Source organism: Tamandua tetradactyla, chromosome 4 (assembly GCF_023851605.1).
Source record: "Tamandua tetradactyla isolate mTamTet1 chromosome 4, mTamTet1.pri, whole genome shotgun sequence".
In the NCBI taxonomy this organism is placed as follows: domain Eukaryota; kingdom Metazoa; phylum Chordata; class Mammalia; order Pilosa; family Myrmecophagidae; genus Tamandua; species Tamandua tetradactyla.
In genome coordinates this window covers 6,248,332-6,270,654 of record NC_135330.1, presented here as the reverse complement: position 1 = coordinate 6,270,654, position 22,323 = coordinate 6,248,332, and the positions used below count along the sequence as shown (strand labels likewise).

Below are 22,323 nucleotides of genomic sequence, written 5' to 3'. Positions count from 1 at the left end.
GACGTTTTCCCACCCTCAAAACCATGAGCTAATAAATTCCCTTTGTTTAACCTGACCCATTTCATGGTATTTGCTTTGAGTAGCCTAAGAACTTAAAATGCTACTGGAGCCTGGGTGCCCTGTCAGCCTTATTTTGTCAGGGTTGCTGTGAAAAATAAACAGGAATTTATTGTCTCACAGTTTTGGAAGCTAGAAGTCCAAAAATGAAGGTGTTGCTGGGCCACGCTTTCTCCGGGAGTCTGTGGGGCTCTGCCCGACATCCTTGGAGTGGCATCTGCCTAGGTCCAGACTGTTGTCCAGGTGTGGCCTAGACATGGCAATGGCGGGGGCTAGGGCGCAGGATGTCTGGGTTCTAGGCCCATATCCACCACTCTTCAGATGGCAGCTACCCGCAGAAGCAACACTCCGTCTTCTTCCTGGGGCTTCTTTTAGCATCCTGCAGGATGATGACAAACAAAAAGAATCAGCCTGAATTATTCCGTTTTACCTCTATCTCAGGCCAACCCACCCTTATCCACCAGAGTGCATGATTCAGAGGTCGCTGACGGGTGCTCACCGGGGAAGGCTGCCGTGACCGACCAGGCAGTGAACTTTCCAGAGTGATAATGTGTGGGCCACACCTCACTCAGAGACCTGCCTGTCCTCTCACATACTTGCCCTGCTCATCCCTAACGTTAATTAATTGGCCAGCCCTATCTGTGGGCCCCAAGGTTAGGTTTGCTCACTACTAGAATGGCTGGTCTATTGTGGGCCCATCTTATCTTCACCTGAGAATACCTGAACAAACGTGAGCAGCAGTGCCTGCTACGTGGCCACTAGTACAGGCTGTACTGTGAAGAACTCGCTGTCGGTGGTCCAGCCCAAGGAGAGAGGGCTTTTCTCTCAGTGCACAGGAGCCCTGAGCTATAATGGAAGCCAGGAAGCCCTGGTGAGAGGGTCAGGGACAAGGCAATTTTGTTTTTGACAAAAAAATATATAATAGCTTCATTTAATTCACAGACCATACAATTCATTCATTTAAACTTAAAATTCATTGGCTTTTGGTCTACTTACAGAGTTGTGAAGTCATCATCACAATCAATTTTAGAACACCTTTCTCTTCCCAGGAAGATGCCCTTTAACAATCACACTCATTTCACTCAAAACCCTCCACTCCAGCCTTTGGCAACTAACACACTTTTGATCTTTACAGACTTGGCTGTCTGGATATTTCACACAAATGGAATCATACAATCCATGACTTTTTTATGCCCAGTTTCTCTCATTCAACATAATGTTTTCAAGGTTCATCCATGTTTAGCATGAGTTAATAATTTATTTCTCTTTATTCCCAAATAATATTTTATCTTATGGATACACTACATTTGTTTACACACTCATCAGTTATCACATTTGGATTGTTTCTATTTTTAGACTATTATAAATAAGGTTCATAGGAACATTTGTGTACAAATTTTTTCATGGACATATGTTTTAATTTCTCTTGGGTATATAGCTAGGGATGGAATTGCTGAGTATTTCAGTTTTCTAAAGTTGCTAAATGCAATATACCAGATGGGTTAAGCTTTTTTAATGTGGATTTATTAGATTGTAAATTTACATTTCTAAGGCCATGGAATGTCTGAATTAAGGCATCAGGAGGGAGATACATTCTCTGAGGAAAGGCTGCTGGCATCCGGGATTCGTCTGTCACATTGTGATGCTTGCTGGTCCTTCTCTCTGAATTCTTGTTTCACAATGGCTCTCTCAGCAACTGAGGGTACTTCTGGTTTCTCCTGGGGTGTTTTTTTCCTTTGGGCTTTCTCCAAAATATGTCTGCCTTTTATCCTCTCATAAATGACCCCAGCAACGGGATTAAGGTCCACCTTGAATGAGATGGGTCACTCTCCATGGAAACAACCTAAGCCAAAGGTCCCCTCATCGTAGGGATGGATTAAAAGAACATAGGGAGGTTGGGGCCAAGATGGCAGCTTAGTGAGGTGTGGGATTTAGTTTGTCTTCCAGAGCAGCTAGTAAATAGCCAGGAACAGTACAGTACAGGTGCTGGGGCCATGTCAGTGACCAGACACACAGCGTACCCCAGTCTGGACCAGCTGAACCAGCTGCGAGCCCCCCCAGAACCGTGAGTTCCCCAAGCCATGGTGGCCGGCACCCCTCCCCCACAGGCCGCCTCCCAGAGGGGAAAAGAAAGGGACTTTATCAGCAGTAGGGGCTGAGCAACCAAGCTCCAATTGTGGAATTAATTCACAAATTCTGACTACTAAAAATAGGCCCCCAGCTCAGCTGAACCTCAAGTAAAAGCTGAGGTTGCTGATTTTTGCCCCAGAGCAGAGGGGGCAGGGCTGACGGAAAAAGATAAAAAAAACAAAAAAATAAAAAACAGAGGTGTTTTGGATCGGACACCACAAAATACTTGAAAAGGTCTGGGCCCTGAAGGAAAGGAAGGGACACATAGGACCTGGAGATACACAAAGCAACATACCAATTAAACCCTTGATTGGCAAATCCAAGAAACGGGGGTCCTGCTCTGAAAAGGATTTTTTTTTCTTTTTTGTGCTTATATTTCTATGGCTTGACTCCTCTTTGGATACAGCTGCAAGGCTTCTCAGGCCCCAACTACCATAGGCATTGGCAGAGTTAAGTTTGTTTGAGAGTTTGCTGGAGCCTGTGCCTTCCTGAGGAGAAGGGTGGGGCCCAGCTCAGGTGGAATCCCTTCCTGAAGAGGTTCAGACCCCAGGGTTTGGAAAAGTGAAGCGTTTAAAGCCAGCCTACAACCTCTCCACTGTCTCAACCACACCCCCAGCAGGGAGAGTCTGCTGAAATTAAAGGCACCACATCACTTTATGCTTGTGGGATTTGCGGGAAGACAAGCACTACATAATGGTTAGGATAGGAAAAACACAGAGTCCAGAGACTTCATAGGAAGTTTTTCAATCTGCTGGGTCTCACCCTCAGGGAAAACTGACAAGGGTCACTCTTTCCTCCTGACAGGAGGCCAGTTTGATCTGGGAAAATCCAGCTGGGCTCTATTATACCTAAGTAGACCCTCCTAAGGGAAACAAAAAGGCACCATACAGGCAGGGCAAGAAACAAGAAAACAAGAACTGAAAAATTCTGATCTGTTAAGCAAAACCTAAGCTAGAGATCCAGAATAAGCTGAACTGAAAGTCAAAGAACAGATAGACAACAAAGTCGTCCAGCAAGAAAACACTAGGTAAAAGAAGTGAAAACAATCTCCAGAATAAACTCCAGCAAAAAGTAATGAATCATACTAGGAAAATTGAAGATATGGCCCAGTCAGAGGAACAAATCAACAATTCAAATGAGATACAGGAGTTGAAACAATTAATTCAGAATGTTTGAACAGGCACGGAAAAGCTCATCAAAAATCAAATCAATGAATTGAGGGAGGATATAAAGAAGGCAGGAAATGAACAAAAAGGAGGAAATGAAAGTCTGAAAAAACAAATCACAGAACTTATGAGAATGAAAGGCACAGTAGATGATACAAAAAAAAAAAAACCAATGGAAACCTACAATGTTAGGTTTCAAGAGGCAGAAGAAAGGACTAGTGAACTGGAGGATGGGACATCTGCACTCTGACAAGCAAAGGAAAATATAGGGAAAAGAATGGAAAAATACATGCAGGGACTCAGGGAATTGAATGACAACATGAAGTACATGAATATACGTGTTGTGGGTGTCCCAGAAAGAGACGAGAAGGGAAAAGGAGGAGAAAAACTAATGGAGGAAATTATCACTGAAAATTTCCCAACTCTTATGAAAGACTTAAAATTTCAGATCCAAGAACTGCAGCATACCTCAAACAGAATAGATCCAAATAGACATACTCGAAGACACTTACTAATCAGAATGTCAGAGGTCAAAGAGAAAGAGAGAATCTTGAAAGCAGCAAGAGAAAAGCAATCCACCATATACAAGGGAAGCCCAATAAGACTATGCATAGATTTCTCAACAGAAACCATGGAGACAAGAAGACAGTGGGATGATATATTTAAGATGCTAAAAGAGAAAAACTACCAACCCAGAATTCAATATCAATTTTGAAGCAAAATTGTCCTTCAAAAGTGAGGGGGAAATTAAAACATTTCAGACAAAAAAATCACTGAGAGAATTTGTGACCAAGGACCAGCTCCGCAAGAAATACTAAAGGGAGCACTAGAGGCAGATACAAAAAGACAGGAGAAAGAGATGTGGAGAAGAGTGTAGAAATGAAGACTATCAGTAAAAGTAAAAAGAAGAAAAATTAGATATGATGTATAAAATCCAAAAAGCAAAATGGTAGAAGAAAGTACTGCCCTTACAGTAATAACATAAAATGTTAATGGATTAAACTCCCCAATCAAAAGACATAGACTGGTATAATGGATTAAAAAACAGGACCCATCTATATGCTGTCTACAGGAGATGCCCTTTAGACCCAAGGATAAGCATAAGTTGAAAGTGAAAGGTTGGGAAAAGATATTTCATGCAAACAACAATCAGAAAAGAGCAGGAGTAGCTATAATACTTTCCAACAAATTAGACTTCAAATGTAAAACAAATAAAAGTTACAAAGAAGAACACTATGTATTAATAAAAGGACCAATTCAACAAGAAGACATAACAATCATAAATATTTATGCACCAAGCCAGAGTGCTCCAAAATACATGAGGCAAACACTGAAAACACCGAAAAGAGAAATAGACACATCTACCATAATAGTTGGAGACTTCAATTCCCCACTCTCATCAATGGACAGAACATTTAGACAGAGGATCAATAGAGAAACAGAGAATTTGAATAATACAATAAATAAGCTGGACTTAAGGGACATTTATAGAACATTACACCCTGCAATAGCAGGATACACCTTTTTCTCAAGTGCTCATGGATCATTCTCAAGGATAGACCATATGCTGGGTCACAAAGCAAGTCTCAATAAATTTAAAAAGATTGAAAGCATACAAGACAGTTTCTCAGATCATAAAGAAATGAAGTTGGAAATCAATAATAGGCAGAGTGCCAGAAAATTCACAAATATATGGAGGCTCAAAAACACACTCTTAAACAACCAGTGGGTCAAGGAAGAAATTACAAGAGTAATCAGTAAATATCTTGAGGCAAATGAAAATGAAAACACAACATATCAAAATTTATGGGATGCAACAAAGGCAGTGCTAAGAGGGAAATTTATTGCCCTACATGCCTATATCAAAAAAGAAGAAAGGGCAAAAATTCAGGAATTAACTGTCCACTTGGAAGAACTAGAGAAAGAACAGCAAACTAACCCCAAAGCAAGAAAAACGAAAGAAATAACAAAGATTAGAGCAGAAATAGATGAAATTGAGAACATGAAAACAACTGAGAAAGTCAACAAAACCAGAAGTTGGTTCTACGAGAAAATCAATAAGATTGATGGGCCCTTAGCAAGATTGACAAAAAGAAGAGCAAGAATGCAAATAAATAAAATCAGAAATGGAAGAGGAGACATAACCACTGAACCCACAGAAATAAAGGAAGTAATGAGAGGATACTATGAACAGCTTTATGCTAATAAACTAAACAATGAAGATGAAATGGACAACTTCCTAGAAAGACATGAACAACCAACATTGACTTGAGAAGAAATAGATGACCTCAACAAACCAATCACAAGTAAAGAAATTGAATCAGTCATTAAGAAGCTTCCAAAAAAGAAAAGTCCAGGACCAGACGGCTTCACATGTGAATTCTACCAAACATTCAAGAAAGAATTAGTACCCATCCTGCTCAAACTCTTCAAAAAAATTGAAGAGGAGGGAAGGCTACCTAATTCATTCTATGAAGCCAACATCCCCCTCATACCAAAGCCAGACAAAGGTACTACAAGAAAAGAAAATGACAGATCAATCTCTCTAATGTATACAGATGCCAAAATCCTCAACAAAATTCTTGCAAATTGAATCCAGCCGCACATTAAAAGAATTATACACCATGACCAAATAGGATTTGTCCCAGGTATGCAAGGATGGTTCAACATAAGAAAATCAATTAATGTAATACACCATATCAACAAATCAAAGCAGAAAAACCACACGATCATCTCGATTGATGCAGAAAAGGCATTTGACAAAATTCAACATCCTTTCTTGTTGAAGACACTTCAAGGGATAGGAACAGAAGGGAACTTCCTCAACATGATAAAGGGAATATATGAAAAACATTGAGCTAACATCATCCTCAATGGGGAAAAACTGAAAACTTTGCCCCTAAGATCAGGAACAAGACAAGCATGTCCACTATCACTATTGTTATTCAACATTGTGTTGGAAGTTCTAGTCGGGGCAATTAGACAAGATAAAGGAATACAAGGCATCAAAATTGGAAAGGAAGACATAAAACTCTCACTGTTTGCAGATAAGATATTATATGTTGAAAACCCTGAAAATCCACAGAAAAACTACTAGAGCTAATAAATGAATACAGCAAAGTGGCAGGTTACAAGATCAACACTCAAAAATCTGTACTGTTTCTATACACTAGAAATGAACAATCTGAGGGGGAAATCAAGAAAAAATTCCATTTACCATTACAACCAAAAGAATAAAATATTTAGGAATAAATTTGACTAAGGATACAAAAGAGCTGTACAAAGAAAACTACAAAAAATTGCTAAAAGAAATCACAGAGTACCTAAGTAAATGGAAGGGCATACCGTCTTCATGGATTGAATGACTAAATATAGTTAAGACGTCAACTCTACCTAAATTGATTTGTAGATTCAATGCAATACCAATTTAAATACCAAAAACTTACTTCAGAGAAATAGAAAAATGAATAACCAAATTTGTCTGGAAGGACAGGGTGCCCCGAATAGCTAAAAATAGCTTGAGAAAGAAAATGAAGTCGGAGGTCTCACACTACTTGACTTTAAGGCATATTACAAAGCTACGGTGTTCAAAATAGCATGGTACTGGCATAAAGATAGATATACTGACCAATGGAATTGAATAGAGTGTTCTGATATAGACCCTCTCATCTGTGGACAAGTGATCTTTGATAATGCAGTCAAGCCAAGTCACCTGGGACAGATCAGTCTCTTCAATAAGTGATGCCTAGAGAACTGGATATCCACATGCAAAAGAATGAAAGAGGAGCCATATCTCACAGCCTATACAAAAATTAACTCAAAATGGATCAAAGACCTAAACATTAGATCTAAGACCATAAAACTTTTAGAAGAAAATGTAGGGAAATATCTTACAAAATTTGTAATTGGAGGTGGTTTCCTAGATCTTACACCCAAAACACAAGCATTGAACAAAGAAAAAGATAAATAGGAACTCCTCAAAATTAAACACTTTCGTGCATCAAGAAAGTGTAGGACCAATGTGACTGTGAAAACCTTGTGTCTGATGCTCCTTTTATCTACCTTGTCAAAAAATGAGTAGAACATATAGAATAAAAGTAAATAATAGGGGGAACAAATGTTAAAATAAATTTAGCTTGAAATGCTAGAGATCAATGAAAGGGAGGGTTAAGGGGTATGGTATGTATAATTTTTTTTTCTGTTTTCGTTTTATTTCTTTTTCTAAATTGATGCAAATGTTGTAAGAAATGACCATGATGATGAATATGCAACTATGTGATGATATTGTGAATTACTGATTATATATGTAGAACAGAATGATCATATGTTAAGAATGTTTGTGTTTCTTTCTTGTCATATTTTTTTAACAAATTTAAAAATTAATAAAAACAATTTAAAAAAAAGAAAGTGTAGGCTGCCACAATGGGAGACTATATTTGGAAACAATATATCAGATAAAGGTCTAGTATACAGAATATATAAAGAGATAGTTTAATTCAACAACAAAAAGACAAAGAACCCAATTACAAAATGGGCAAAAGACATGAACAGACACTTCTCAGAAGAGGAAATGCAAATGGCTAAAAGGCACATGAAAAGATGCTCAAATTCCCTGGATATTAGGGAAATGCAAATCAAAACCACAATGAGATATCATCTCACACTTACCAGAATGGCCATTATCAAAAAAACCATAAAATGACAAGTGCTGGAGAGGGTGTGGAGAAAGAGTCACACTTATCCACTGTTGGTGGGAATGTCAAATGGTACAACCGCTGTGGAAGGTAGCTTGGCGCTTCCTCAGGAAGCTGAGTAAAGAATTGCCATATGACCCAACAATATCATTGCTAGGTATCCACTCAGAGGACACGAGGGCAAGTACGCAAGTGGACATTTGCACACCAACGTTTACAGCAGCATTATTTACAATTGCCAAGTGATGGAAACAGCCAAAATGTCCACCAACAGACAAGTGGCTAAATAAACTGTGGTATATACATACAATGGAAAATTATGCAGCTGTAAGACAGAACAAAGTTAAGAAGTATGTAACAACATGGATGGACCTTAAGGACATTATACTGAGTGAGATTAGCCAGAAGCAAAAGGAAAAATACTGTATGGTCTCACTGATATGAACTGACATTAGTGAATGAACTTGGAGAATTTTAGTTAAGAACAGAGACCATCAGAGATAGAAATAGGGTAGATATTGGGTAATTGGAGCTGAAGGGATACAGATTGTACAGCAGGACTGATTGTAAAAATTCAGAAATGGACAGCACAATACTACCTAACCGTAATACAATAATGTTAGAACATTGGATGAAACTGAATGTGAGAATGATAGAGGGAGGAGGGCTGGGGGCACAAATGAAATCAGAAGGAAAGATAGATGATAAAGACTGAGATGGTATAATCTAGGAATGCCTAGAGTATATAATGATAGTGACTAAATGCACAAATTTAAAAATGATTTTGCATGAGGAAGAACAAAGGGACATCAATACTGCAGGGTGCTGAAAATAGATGGTAATTTATAATTTAAAACTTTAACATATATGAAGACTAAAGCAAAAATGTTTATTTGGTACAAAATTTATATTTTGACTAGTGCATTTCCTAAATAACTTATGTGGACAGTTTAATTGAACACTATAAGTACATGGAACCTTGAGTAGGGCGTGAGATTTTGTAGGTTTGTCCAGAGTGATGCCCCAATAAAGAATCCTGGAGTGATTTGAACAGTGAATAAAAAAGTATTTGCAAATCCCTTTGGAGGAATGGTGAGAAAGAGGGAAAATTCAACTTCTCCATTTGGAGAAGGCCTGATTTTCTTGCAAGCAGTGAGGACAACAAAATCAATAGGCTAAGCCCTCAATCTTGGGCTTTGTTCATATGAAACTTATCCTTGCAATGGATAGGCTCAGCCTACTTAAAATTAGGCCTAAGAGTCACCGAGACTCTTTAAAAAGGTCTTAAAAGACTCTTAAAAAGGGGTTCTAGAACCTCTTTTGTTGCTCAGATGTGGCCTCTCTCTCTCAGCCAACAAACACAACAAGCAAACTCACTGCCCTCCCCTTCTCTGCATGGGACATGACTCCCAGGGGTGTAAGCCTCCCATGCAATGTGGGACAGCGATCCTAGAATGAGCTGGAACTCAGCATCAAGGGAATGAGAAAACCTTCTCGACTGCAAGGGGGAGGAGAGAAATGAGACAAAGTAGGGTGCCGGTGGCTAAGTGATTTCAAATAGAGCCTAGAGGTTATCCTGGAGGTTACTCTTATACATTATATAGATAACCCCTTTTTAGTTAAAGATGTATTCGAGAGGCTAGAGTGGGGTGCCTGAGGCTATAGAGCTGTGTTCCAGTAGCCATGTTCTTTAAGGTGATTGCATGATGATACAGCTTTCGCAGAGTGACTGTGTGATTGTGAAAACCTTGTTCTGAGGTTCCTTTTGTCTATGGCATGGACAGGTGAGCAAAAAATATGGATTAAAAATAAAGAAGTAATGGGGGAACAAATGTTGGAATAAATCGGGTAGAGGGAAATACCAGTGGTCAATGAGAGGGAGGGGTAAGGAGTATGGTATGTATGAGTTTTTTTGTTTTATCTTTTTATTTCTTTTTCTGGAGTGATGTAAATGTTCTGAGAAATGATCATGGTGATGAATACACAACTATTTGGTGATATTGTGAGCCTCTGATTGCACACCAAGTATGGAATGGTTGTATGTTAAGAATTTAGTGTTGTATGTTGATTGGCTTTATTAAAAACCAATTTAAATTTAATAAAAATCTTAATAAAAGTTGTTTTAAAAAGGTAAAGACTTCGGAGAAGATGGCGGCTTAGTAAGACGCGCGGGTCTTAGTTCCTCCTCCAGAACAGCAACTAAAGAAACAGAAACAATACGAAACAGCTCCCGGAGCCACGACAGAGACCAAAAAGACAGCGTACCCCATTCTGGAACGGCTGAACGGGCAGGGAGAATTCGCTGCGGTGAGATACCCGAGGGGCGCGCGTTTTCCCGGCCGGGGCAGCTGGCAACTGGGGTCCCCTCCACGCACGTGGCTCCCCAGTCTGACTGGGAACGTTGGATAGCGGGGCCCTCCTGCCATGCTTGGTGTCTCGGGCCAGCTGGGCAATTTGGACCGGCACTCCCCAAAGCCGCGGTGGCCGGCGACACCCCCTCCACACGTGGTTTCCCGGGCCGACTGCGAGATTCGGATTGGCAAGTTAAAGGAGCCACAGCATCTTTTACTGGTGGGACCCGCAGACAGACGAGCACCATGAGCGCCGCCTACTGGGCAGGAAAAGAAAAACAAAGCCCAGAGATTTCACAGAAAAACCTTTCAACCAGCCGGGTCCCACACCCAGGGAAATCTGATCAAATGCCCAGACACCAGCAGAAAATAATGGATGATGCTCGGAAAATTGAAGATATGGCCCAGTCAAAGGAAAAAACCAATAGTTCAAATGAGATACAGGAGCTGAGACAACTAATGCTGAATATACGAACAGAAATGGAAAAACTCTTCAAAAACCAAATCAATAAATTGAGGGAGGACATGAAGAAGACATGGGCTGAACAAAAAGAAGAAATAGAAAATCTGAAAAAACAGATCACAGAACTTATGGGAGTGAAGGACAAAGAAGAAAAAATGGAAAAAACAATGGATACCTACAATGGTAGATCTAAAGAGACAGAAGCTACAATTAGTGAACTGAAGGATGGAACATCTGAATTCCAAAAAGAAACAGAAACTATAGGGAAAAGAATGGAAAAACTTGAGCAGGGGATCAGGGAACTGAATGACAATATGAAGCGCACAAATATACGTGTTGTGGGTGTCCCAGAAGGAGAAGAGAAGGGAAAAGGAGGAGAAAAACTAATGGAAGAAATTATCACTGAAAATTTCCCAACTCTTATGAAAGACCTAAATTTACAGATCCAAGAAGTGCAGCGCACCCCAAGGAGAATAGACCCAAATAGGTGTTCTCCAAGACATTTACTAGTTAGAATGTCAGAGGTCAAAGAGAAAGAGAGGATCTTGAAAGCAGCAAGAGAAAAACAATCTGTCACATACAAGGGAAACCCAATAAGACTATGTGTAGATTTCTCAGCAGAAACCATGGAAGCTAGAAGACAGTGGGATGATATATTTAAATTACTAAAAGAGAAAAACTGCCAACCAAGACTTCTATATCCAGCAAAATTGTCCTTCAAAAATGAAGGAGAAATTAAAACATTTATAGACAAAAAGTCACTGAGAGAATTTGTGACTAAGAGACCAGCTCTGCAAGAAATACTAAAGGGAGCACTAGAGTCAGATAGGAAAAGACAAAAGAGAGAGGTATGGAGTAAAGTGTAGAAAGAAGGAAAATCAGATATGATATATATATAATACAAAAGTCAAAATGGTAGAGGAAAATATTATCCAAACAGTAATAACACTAAAAGTTAATGGACTGAATTTCCCAATCAAAAGACATAGACTGGCAGAATGGATTACGACCCAGCAATACCACTGCTAGGTATCTACTCAAAGGACTTAAGGGCAAAGACACAGACGGACATTTGCACACCAGTGTTTATAGCAGCATTATCTACAACTTCAAAGAGATGGAAACAGCCAAATTGTCCATCAACAGACGAGTGGCTAAACAAACTGTGGCGTATACGTACGATGGAATATTATGCAGCTTTAAGACAGACTAAACTTATGAAGCATGTAATAACATGGATGGACCTAGAGAACATTATGCTGAGTGAGTCTAACCAAAAACTAAAGGACAAATACTGTATGGTCCCACTGATGTGAACCGACATTCGAGAATCAGCTTGGAATATATCATTGGTAACAGAGACCAGCAGGAGTTAGAAACAGGGTAAGATAATGGGTAATTGGAGCTGAAGGGATACAGACTGTGCAACAGGACTAGATACAAAAACTCAAAAATGGACAGCACAATAATACCTAAGTGTAATGTAACTATGTTGGAACACTGAATGAAGCTGCACCTGAAATATAGTTTTTTGTTTGTTTGTATCTTTTGTTTTTGTTTTTTTTCTTTTTCCTTTTTTATATATATATATTTTATTAGTATTATTATTTTAATTCTCTTCTCTATATTAACATTCTATATCTTTTTCTGCTGTTTTGCCAGTTCTTTTCCTAAATCGATGCAAATGTACTAAGAAATGATGATCATACATCTATGTGATGATACTAAGAATTACTGAGTGCATGTGTAGAATGGAATGATTTCTAAATGTTGTGTTAATTTCTTTTCTTTTTTTTGATTAATAAAAAAATTAAAAAAAAAGTATTTGTTAAACTAGATTAGATGACGACATGTCTCCACCCATTTGGGTGGGTCTTGATAAATTTCTGGAGTCCTATAAAAGAGGAAACATTTTGGAAAATGGAGATTTCTGAGAGAGCAGAGAACAACATAGCCATGAGAAGCAGAGAGTTTGCCAGCCAGTGACCTTTGAAGAAAGAAAGAAAACACCTCCTGGGGAGCGTCATGAAACATGAAGCCAGGAGAGAAAGCTAGCAGATGATGCCATGCTTGCCATGTGCCCTTCCAGCCGAGAGAGAAACTGTGACTGTGTTTGCCATGTGTCTTCTCCCTTGAGAGAAACCCTGAACTTCACTGGCCTTCTTGAATCAAGGTATCTTTCCCTGGATGCCTTAGATCGGACATTTCTATAGACTTGTTGTAACTGGGACATTTTCTCAGCCTTAGAACTGTAAACTAGCAATTTATTAAATTCCCCTTTTAAAAAGCCAAAAAAAAAAAAAAAGGTAAAATACATTCTACAACTGAGCACCACTTTCTGTAGCTGAACAGGCAAAGAAATGACACTGAATGTCAGCATCTGGCAATATTTTTCAGAAAAGAAAAGTGACTAAAATGGGTTTAAATTGATTAACAGTATTAAATCACATCTAATATTTGAAACTATATGATTCAATACAGCTATACAGTGCAATTAGACAAAATGTGTTAACATCAAAGAATACAACCTAAATTAAGATAGCAAACAAAACCTATGTAAGTTTTTTTTTTTTTTAACAGGAAAGTACTTTTGAAGTATGCATGTTATTGCCCATTCTTTTAAGGAAACTCTACTGCAAGCAAAGTTATCAACCTCCAGAAAAATCACACACAGCATGACTAAGCACATCCCCCAAAAGCGTACAATATGCACACTTGGAAAATAAAAAATTAAAAATATTGTAAGCAACAGGTGAACTTCATATTTATAAGAATGTGAAAAGAAGTCCCATTTTTAGCACTGCTGTATAAAGAATCTTCTTTTGATGCGAAGTTCATGAATTGCCCTCCTGCCGGGACCACATTTCACAAAAACATGGAGTTTTTGAAAAGAGATTACAGAGCAAGAGAGAGCATCTTAGCAATGTCATCTTATTAAAGTTCTTTTTTTTTTTAATTTTTACTACTTTATCAAAACATGTCCTTTAGGTGTGTAGGATTTGTTTCAAAGATTCTTTCCTAGAAACAATCTACAAAGGAGAGGCATATTTATTCTGAATCACACTCCTGGAAGATGCTTTCCGAGGGCAAGGGGAGTCTTCTCTCTCTTCTTTTCAGTGGTTGTTCTTGGCCTTAGCACGTGTTAAGATGTGAGATTTCAGCTTAGCTGACTGAGCTAACTTCTCATGACAACCATCGAAGGGGCACACAGAGGGCCTGTCTTCAGTTTGGACTCGCACATGTGCGGGCAAATCCAAGTCCAGTGACAAGTGTTTCCCGCGGCCTTCCAACGTGCCCTGAAAGGGTTTCTCTCCAGTAGGAACCAGCTGATGTCCTTTCAGTTTTGAGCTCTCAACAAAAGCTTTGGCACATTCCGCGCACACCTGGACTCCGGGACCTGGCTGTGCAGATGTTTTCTCATGGCAGTTATCCCTGAGCATCTTCGTGCAGCCTTTATGAAGGCAAGCTACTGCCCTTGGAGCATCATCTTCTTTAATTTTTCCTGGCTTCATTCTAGCAAATTCCACCAGTTGTTTGGGATCTGAGAGGTCAGTGCCAGGTTCCCCTTAGGAGGAAGTTTCTTTCCTGTCCTGCACTCTGAATAATCAGGAGGCGAGTTCTCTCCAGTGACCTGTTCTTCAACCACTGTCTCACGGTCAGTGTGTCTTCTCTTCATCTGAGGACCGCATGGGGAGGGACAGCGCGCCGCCAGGGTCTTGATCTGGACCCGCTTCTGCTCCCACTTCTTGCTGCCCCAGGTCGGCGCCACCCCCCATCCCCACCCCCACCCCAGCCCGGCTCAGGTCACTCTTCTTGCCGCGGGCGCCGCCCAACGACGACCGGCCGCCAGCGCTGCTCCTGCCGGCCGCCGCCGCGGGGACGCGCCTGTGCTGGGTGGGGTGGTGGCCGCCGCGGGCCCGGCCGGCGCGAGGAAGAGGAGCCGGTCCTCCCAGCCGACCTCGGCGCGCAGCCGGTCTGAGTGGCCCGCGCACCACCTCCGCGCGCATCGGCGCCAGGATCACGTCCAGGAGGTGGGCCCCGTGGCAGCGTAGGAAGGCAGAAGGAGGGAGGCGGCGAGCGCCGGGGTGGGGGTGGGGGAGGCGGGCGACGGGGAGGGGGTGGGGAAGGGGCGGGCAGGGGGCGGCGGGGCTCCCCGGCCTCCCTCGCCTCCCTGCGCCCCGCGCTGGTTGGGCCCACAATTGACATCTCGACTATGTTTAGTCTTCCAACCCACGAACACATCATGCCCTTCCATTTATTTAGGTCTTCCGTGATTTCTCTTAGCAATTTCTCATAGTTTTCTTTGAGAAAGAAAGAAATTTATCCTTAGTCAAATTTATTCCGAAATATTTTATTCTTTTGGTTACAATTGCAAATGGAATTTTTTCTTGATTTCCCCCTCAGATTGCTCATTACTAGTGTATAGAAACACTACAGATTATTTTTTAGTTATTTTTATTTTTATTTTTTTATTTTGAACTTTTTTATTGTATAATATAACATATATATAAAACAAAGAAATAAAAAAGCAATAGTTTTCAAAGAATTCTTCAACAAGTGGTTACAGGACAGATCCCAGAGTTTGTCATGAGTTACCATACCATCCTCTCACATCTTTCCTTCTAGCTGCTCCAGAATATAGGAGGCTAGCGGGCTTAGATACTCTTTTTATCATCACAATCAACTTTTTTTGGTAAACAATAACATGTATACAAAAAAGCTATAAATTTCCAAGCACAGAACCACAATTAGTAATAGAATATATTTCAGACTTTGACATGGGTTACAATTTCACAATTTTAGGTTTTTACTTCTAACTGTTCTAAAATATTGGAGACTAAAAGAGATAGCAATTTAGGTGGACCACGGTGGCTCAGCAGGTAAGAATGCTTGCCTGCCAAGCCTGAAGTCCTGGGTTTGATTCCCGGTGCCTGCCCATGTAAAAAAAATAAATAAATAAAAAGAGATATCAATTTAATGATTCAACATTCATATTCATTTGTTAAGTCCTATCTTCTATATATAATTCCACCATCACCTTTGATCTTTCCATACCTCTTTGGGGTTGTTTGGGATGTGGCAATTCTAAATTTTTGATACTGGGAGGGTCTGTCACTAACATGGGGAAGGGAGATGAAACTATCTGATGCTCTGGAGAGGCTGGGCCAGGTTTCATTATTCATCTGGACAGGGACCCAACTGGAGGGTGTAGGTTTCTGGGAAATTACTCTAGTGCATGGAACTCTTGTGGAACCTTATAAATTGCCCTAGGTGTTCTTTAGGTTGGGCTGGAATGGTCCTGGTTGGGGGTTGGCAGGTTATGATAGGTAGCAAGGCCTAACTGGAGCTTATGTAAGAGCAACCTTCTGAGTAAAATCACTATAGATTTTTGAGTGTTGATCATGTAACCTGCCACTTTGCTGTACTCATTTATTAGCTCTAGTAGTTTTGCTGTGGAATTTTTAGGGTTTTCGACATTTGGTATCATATCATCTGCAACAGTGAAAGTTTTACTTCTTTCTTTCCAATTTTGATGTCTTGTATTTCTTTATCTTGTCTAATTGCTCTGGCTAGAACTTCCAACACAATGTTGAATAACAGTGGTGATAGTGGCCATCCTTGTCTTGTTCCTGATCTTAGGGGTAAAGCTTTCAGTCTTTCAGTATAACTACATAACTTTTACAACGTGACCATATGATTGTGAAATCCTTGTGTCTGACACTCTTTTTATCCAAGATAGAGACAGATGAATAAAAATATATATAATAATAAGGAAAAATAAAATAAATAATAGAGGGGATAAGGGGTAAAAAAATCAGGTAGCTTGAAATACTAGTGGTCAATGAGAGGGAGGGCTAAGAGATATGGGATGTATGAGGTTTTTCTTTTTCCTTTTTATTTCTTTTCCTGGAATGATATGGATGCCCTCAATATCACCATGGTGATGAGTGCTCCCAGGTGATGGTAATATGAGTCACTGACTTTATTTATACCTTGGAGGGGCTCTGTGTGTGTGTGTGAAGATATCGCCATAAAAATATATATTTTAAAAGTGCGTGGGGGATAGAAGAGGTAATTCGAAGACACAGAAACGAAGTACCCCGAGTTTGTTCCGAGTAGCTAATACTCTGAGGACTCTATCTGGCAGCCCTGTTGTGCAGAAGACTCAGAAGACAGGGGAGAAGGAAGGTTTCCCAGAGAAGATGTGCGGGGTGGAAGGGATGCTAGCGAGCACCTCACCTTTGGAAAAATTGGAGGCGCGTCCCTGGGTGGGCTCGAACCACCAACCTTTCGGTTAACAGCCGAACGCGCTAACCGATTGCGCCACAGAGACCCGGTGGCACTGGTGCTTGATAACGTCATGATCGAGCACTCATTCCACTTTCACTGCTGCACGATTCCATCGCACGACGTGCCAGAACTCCTCTGCCATTCACCACATGATGGAGATTTCAGTCGTATCCAGTCTCGCCTCTTGTTATAAAGCTTCTTTGAACATTCACTGCGTGAGCGGTTTGGTGGGCATATATTTTCATCTCTCAGGAAAACGCCTAGGTGAGGAACTCCCGCTATGAAAGACAGGTAGATGCCAAACTTTAGAAAACCTGCCAGAAGTTTCCCAGTGTTGTTGTGCCCGTTACATCCCCACGCACGAGTGTGAGAGTTGTGTTTGCTCCACATCTTCACCAAGATTGGAGTTTTTAGCCTTTATCATTTGAACCACTCTGCAGGGAGAGGCGGGGACTCGGCGGTTTTACTGTCCATTTCCCTGACACCTGGGCATATTGAGCTGCCTTCCATGTGCCTTTTCATGTAAGGCCATTTGTGTGCCTTTCCTTCCAAAACATGTCTTGTCTTTGCCCATTTAAAGGACTTGGGTGGTTTGATAATTTTTTTTCAGGTTGGAGGAGCTCATTGTACATTCCAGATAAATGCTTGTACTCAGATGTGTTTTGTGAAAATTTTCTCCCTGTGTGTGGCTTGCCATTTCACTTTCTTAATGGTGGTTCCTTTGTTAAGAAGGCATTTATAATGTTAACAAGCTTAATTTATCACTTCTTTCTTTTAGACTTATACATTCTTCATCCTGCTTAATAAACCTTGCCTTCTACTGAGTCACAAACATAGTTTCAAAATGTGTTATAGCTTTAATGTGTGTGGTTTTTTGGTCTTGGATGTACCTCAAGTAAACTTCCGTGTTTAGTGTGAGGTAGAAATAATGGTTTATCATTTCTCCAATATTGATGCCCAGTTGTTTCAGCACCATTATTGACCTGCTTTGATTGAAAAGCAGTTGACCATATATGTGGGTCAGTTTCAGGCCCCTCAACTCAGAGCATTTCTCTACTCAGAGCCTGATGCCTCCAGGACACACTTTTGTCTCTTATAGTTTATAGTAAGTCTTACTGTCAGGTGGCGGGGGTGCGAGGGTAGTTCAGTGGTAGAATTCTTGCCTGCCGTGCAGGAGACCCAGGCTTGATTCACAGCACATGCACTTCCCAAACAAACAAACAAAGAAACCAACAAAAACCAACAAAAAATTCAACAAATGTTGCTGCAATAATGGGATACTCACATGGAAAAAAAAAAATGAAATGTGACCCCACCATATAGCATACAAAAAAACAGAAACAAAAACATCAGGTGGTACAAGCCTTCCAGTTTTGTCCTTCTGTCCTATACAGCTCAACACATTTTGAAACTGATGTGGCCACCCCACAGTGCCAGCATGCTGTCACTCGATGCCTCTCATTTCAGAGTGGGACACGTGCCTCAGGTGCGCTGGTTGCCCCTCTGTGGCCAAAGATTCTCCATTTTACCCTATGGGGAGGAGAACTCTCCAATTCTCTGCAGAGCTGATGAGGAGTCAAAATGCCTTCAAAACTCAGCACTGTCTCTGGATTTCTCCTGCAAAAAAAAAAAAAAAAAAGCTGATTTCCAGGCCTTTGACTTAGGAATGGTTTTCTTTAGTTATGTCTAACTGAAAAGTACAAAACTTTGTGTTACTTATAATTTCTTCTCCTTTCAAAGGAGACAGAGTCCTGTGGAGGGTCCCTAATTCACTAAGTTGGTTGTTGGGTGTGACGTTCCAATTTGGAGGCTGAAGGAGACCTGACTCTTCTGGAAGATGCCAGAGAGCCTGAGATATGGAGATGGGAAGAAAAGGTAGATGCAGAGTTCTGATTGATGGGTCTGGCAGTGGGGGTCAGATTTTGGAGAAAGATGAATTTTAGTGGAAGTAGAACATATTTAAAGGGCTTTTATGACATTTTTATTTGTTTCTGTATAATTCTACCACCTTTATAAACATGGCATAGTTGATCTTCATGCATTTATGTATTTGGGCCATTTTTTTATGCCCTTTTTTTTTTTAGTGCATGGTCCAGGAATCGAACTGGGTCTCCTGCATGGAAGGTGAGCATTCTACTACTGAACCGCTCATGCACCCTGTAATGCATATTTAAATGAAAAATGACTACTATACTTCAAATATTCTCTGTAAATCCCTCAGCTTCACATTGGAGTCCACCAGGTGTGCATGAAAGGTGAGCTGCAGGTGGTGCAATGGTGGCTCAGGGGCGGAATTCTCGCCTGCTATGACGGAGACCCAGGTTTGATTCCCAGAGCCTGCCCGTGCCCTGCCCTCTCCCCTCTTCAAAAAAAAGTAATCTGAGTGCACGCTGGTGATGGAGCTGGGGGGCTGCCTGGGAAATGGGAAATAAAATGAAGAGGAATGTTGTTTTTCCCAGAGTGTAAACGACATCTGCTCTTCTTTCTCTGAGGGTTTTTCTATCTTCTTCATGCACGAATATTTCTTCAAATAAGAGCGGTTGAAAACCAAAAGTGATTCACTTGCCTGCTTGGAATGCACAGGAACCCTGCGTGGGGAAGTGCGGTGCTACCAAGTGGGGAGTCTGGGTCGCCTGCTCACTGGTGGCCGGGCGGTGCTCTGGGCTGTGACAAACTGGGCCCTGGTGCCCCGACTCAATTCATCAGTCCCGGGAGGACCCGGGTCCAGGCAGGTCGGCTTCGTGGTGACTTTACATCGGGGAACCTCATGGAGTTTCTTCTCTTCCTTCTCATCTCTCTCCTCCAGCCGCCCCATACAGGAGTGGAGTCTCCATTTCTGCATCGTGTCGGGACCCTCTGAGGGTCCTCGTGGACAGGACTGCAGCGGGCAGGGGGTTTCCCTGTGTGTCCCTCCCCGCCGGGTGTCACCTCCAGCCGGTCCCTGAGGCTGACCCAGGACCTAACTCTCCTCCGGTGGCATCGGGAGGGGCCGGGATGGCAGCACGTGCTGGTGAGGGGTTCCGAGGGGAGGGGACCCCATCTAACCACATTCTCCCCCTTGCACGGCTCATCTGCTGCTCTGGGCTGCACGGGGTGGTGGAGTAAAATGGCCCCTGAAGTACCTCTAGACTGAACTAAAAGAGGTGCGAGTCCCAGAAAAGGGGAGAATGGGCTGCGAGAACGGTTTGAATGTCAAGACTTGGGCAGGCCTGTGGGTGGCGCTGGGGTCATTCTAGTGACACCGGTCGGTCGGCCGAGACCAGGGACGTGGCGAACATCCCCCAGTGCACGGGCGAGCCCCCTCCACGGAACTGCCCGAACCCAACCTCAGCAGTGCCCAGGGGGAGGAACCCAGAGGGGATCCGCGTCCACACGTGACCACTGAGGACACACGAATGGCTGACTAACTGGACATCGGGTCTGAGCGTCTACGTTTCTTGGACGCAGCATGTGTTGGAGTTTCCATCACTAAGCTGGGAGAACCGCAGGCACAGCAGGTTGTAGGAGAAGCTCAGGAGTTCAGTGCAGGCCCCGAGGCCTTGCTGGGAGGAGTCCCCCATGCAGACCGTCTCTGCTTCTGCATCCATCAGAGTCCTTTTCGATGCTGGACGTGTGGAGGTCTCTGTATTTCTCCCCCTTCTCTCCTTCTCTCCTTCTCCCCTCCAGCCCCCTCCCCTCACCTGTCCCCCAGGCCTGGGTCCCCAACCCTTCTCTCCCGGCAGTGGCCTGACATAGGACATCTGTGGGTCACCTCTGAGCTCAGCCAAGAGACCCCCCCCTCGCTCCATGGCTGCGGGGGGTCAGGGGGGACTTCCGGGCAGGACACTGGCCGCAGAGTGCTCGGTGCGTGGCGTGCGGGCTCTCCGTGGGGGGAATGCAGGGGCCCGGCCTTCTGGAAGATTCCAGGAGGGGCGCTGGCACCGGGGGAGGTAGGTGACCCGGGACTCGCATGTCCCAGGGCGGCGGGTACAGGCACCAGAAGACACACAGGTCTGATCCTGGCGTGTCCCTGGTGGTCTAGTGGCTAGGATTTGGCGCTTTCACCGCTGCGGCCCGGGTTCGATTCCCGGTCAGGGAAGTCCTTGCTGGCGGCTCTCCTCACCCAGCACCTTACTTTTCTCACCTGAACTATACTGTGCACCAAGCGCCAAATGACAAGGGCCACCGCCACCATGCAGAGCGCCGAGGAAGGAGAAGCCCCTGTGCGCACTTCCCAGGAAGCCCGAGGCCGCCCTCGCGTCCTCACCAGTCACTGCTGTGCTCCAGCGGCCGAGGCTTCCGGAGCTACTGCCCAGAGTGTCCGGGTCTACGCGGCCATGCAAAGATGCAAATCCCTGTCCGGCTGCATCGGAGACCCAGTCGGGACTGAGCTCGGAACAACCAGGCCGCGGCCACGTCCTGGCGACGGCGCCTCCTTGGAAATGAGGGGGTTCGGCCCCGGCCCCTCGGCTCCGCGTGCTGGTGACCTGCTCACTGGGCGACGGGGGAGGAGGCCGGGGGCGAGGCCCGTCGGTGGGGCAGGGCGGCGAGCGGCGGCCGGAAATCCTGGAGGGCTGCGTGGAGACGGTGTGCAGGGAGAGAGCCGGGCGGGCTCCGGGCAGGCAGCCGGGGAGCTTCGCGGAAACGGAGAAGTGTCGTCAGCGCCCCGAGCAGGGCAGGTGGAGGAGTCACCCCCACACGGTGAGCAGGACGGTGGGTGCCGCCGCCCAAAACCCGCACCAGATCATGGACGGCCCAGTCCGCAGCTCGGGAGACCCCGCCGAGGCCCGCGCACGTCTTCTCTCTCCCGCGCCGTCCTCCCCGGAGGAGTGGAGGGGAACGTCGTGTCCGCCGTGGCCCTGGAGGGGAGCCGGACCAGGGCGGGGAGGCCGAGCCCCGAGGAGGCGGCCATGCGGGGCGCGGGGACCTCGGGCGCCTCTGCGGAGAGCGGGTCGGGAGGACGGCGGGGGACGGGGGGCGGGGACAGGCGGGGACAGGCGCAGGGAGGGACGCGCTGGGCGGGAAGCGGCTGTCCCGGGGCCAGGCTGGCCCGTGGCGCCTCGGCAGCTGCCGACCCTGTGATGTCCCCTCCTGGGGGACCCGCACGGGGAGGTGTGCGTGGGTGGGGGTTCGCGTGCGCGCTGCACCCCACGTCGGAGCAGGTCTGCGGGCAGCTGGGTGGCGCTTCTCAC

At 43.7% G+C, this 22,323-nt stretch overlaps 1 pseudogene; it reads right to left on the bottom strand.

Annotated features, from left to right (window-relative positions):
- Positions 1-13,974: 13,974 nt before the first annotated feature.
- Positions 13,975-17,224, bottom strand: LOC143680129 (uncharacterized; annotated as a pseudogene).
- Positions 17,225-22,323: the final 5,099 nt, after the last annotated feature.